This window comes from Aplysia californica, unplaced genomic scaffold (genome assembly GCF_000002075.1).
Source record: "Aplysia californica isolate F4 #8 unplaced genomic scaffold, AplCal3.0 scaffold00826, whole genome shotgun sequence".
NCBI classification, from domain to species: Eukaryota; Metazoa; Mollusca; class Gastropoda; order Aplysiida; family Aplysiidae; genus Aplysia; species Aplysia californica.
In genome coordinates, this window is record NW_004798096.1 from 151,780 (window position 1) to 153,811 (window position 2,032).

A 2,032-nucleotide genomic window follows, 5' to 3' on the forward strand; every position below is an offset into this window, starting at 1 on the left:
TATCTATCTATCTATCTATCTATCTATCTATCTATCTATCTATCTATCTATCTATCTATCTATCTATCTATCTATCTATCTCTTTCTGAGCCTTGTCTCGAATTAAAACTTTTGATCGTTGACTCATATTCTCTTGCCCACTCATATTTCTATGATCTACCCATTAAATTATTCGTCATCAATAAATGTTTCAAACTGCCCTGATTTTTTTCATTGACATATACACACACTCATTTTGTCATCCCCTTCACCTCTTTTGCTCACTGATCCCACTCTTGCCTATGCAACCATCCACCTTTACGCTTATAGACTGAATCAGTTACCCATCTAAAAAATAACTTTAAGTGTTTAATTATGTCGACATCTTCAGGAACACATTTTTGGGTAAAAGTAGATTTAAGAAATCCCATTGGATCTCTCATGACAAACTGAACTGCTGCTTTTTCTTTCCTTGTCCTCACTTTCGTCATTTTTCATCTACTTCTTTTGTATTTTTGCCACTCTCTGGTGAACTAATTGCAATTTCCGGGGTGCCTTGATAGTCGAAGCAGATTTTGTGCTGTTGAGGCAAGAGGTGAACAGAGTCAGCCTAATTCCCCGTTTGGACTTCTCTGTTGACATCCACCTATCTATCTATCTATCTAGCTGTCTATTGCTTTTTGTTTGGGGAAAAATGTGAACTTAGGTGTGGATCTATCTATCCAGTACAAATCCTTTACTGTACAAATCTTTCATCTAGCTAACTGTTAAGACAGTCCTTTCGGAGATGGACGTTAAACTCGGAGGTCCCGCCTCTTAAATAACCTAATAGTATTGATAGGGGAGTTAAGCCTATACCATTTCACCATTTTAAGCCGTCTAGTGGAAATCCTTTAGCTATATTATTCCTATTGAAAACCGACTATTTATCGACCTGTCAATCTTCCCATCTTGAAGGTGGTGGCTTTTCGTCTGAGAAAGTCGGTTCACATAACGTGGTCAGTGTGGGAACAGGACAGGAGTGGACAGGGGAGTAGTGGAGGTGGAGGGGAGGAGAGAGAGAGAGAACGAGAGAGAGAGAGAGAGAGAGAGAGAGAGAGAGGGGGGGGAGAGGGAGAAAGAGAAGGGAGAAGGAGGAGGAAAGAGAGGGGAAGGGAGGAGGAAAAAGAAAGAGGAGGGGGAGGAGGAGAGAGGGGGTGAAAAGGGAGGGGAATGGAGGAAAGGGGAGGAGAGTGGTCGGAGGGCTAGAAAGGGGAGGGGAGGAAGATCGAGAGAGGAGAGGAGAGGGTAAGGGAGGAAAGAGGAGGGAGGAGAGATAGGAAAAAGAGAAGGGGAAGGAGAGAGCAGGTGAGGGGGAGAGAAGAGAAGAGAGAGGGAGGGGGAAGAAAGAGAAGGGAGAAGGAGGAGAGGGAGAGATGAACGGTAGAGATGCAGGAGAAGGGGAGTGAAGGGGAGGAGAGGGTGGAAGGGTTAGAGAGGGGAGGGGAGGAGGATTGAGAGAGGGGAGGAGAGGGAAGAGGAGGGGAGGGGGGCTAGAGAGTGTCACTGAGGATTGCCGAAGGACCTCGTCTGGCTCGGTGCGGAGTTTCGTGTAACTGAACGCCTGGTCATGTCTACGATGTCAAGGGGTGTCGCAAGACAAAAACAGATTTGCCCTTACTTGTTTTTGTTTTTGGGTGTGTTTTTTTGTATTGTTTTATCTTTTTCTTTTTCTTTCTTTCCTTCCCTTTGATGGTTTTTATTTCGGTACGAGAGGCAACAGTCCACCGTGTCAGTGTCTCAGAGGTCGTTTCCTCCTCCTACTGCTTGATCGATCGTCACACGAGTTGGGTATTCTGAGTGTTGTTGTTGTGGTAATGGTGGTGGTGATGGTGGTGGTGGTGCTGTTGTTCTGGTTGTGATAGTTGTGTTGTTGTTGTTGTTGTTGGGGTAGTTGTTGTTGCTGGTGGTGGTGGTGGTGCGGATGGTGGTAGTGGTAGTGATCGTTTTCTCCTGCTGCTTGATCGATTGTCACATAAGTTGGGTATTCTGAGTGTTGTTGTTGTTGTTGTTG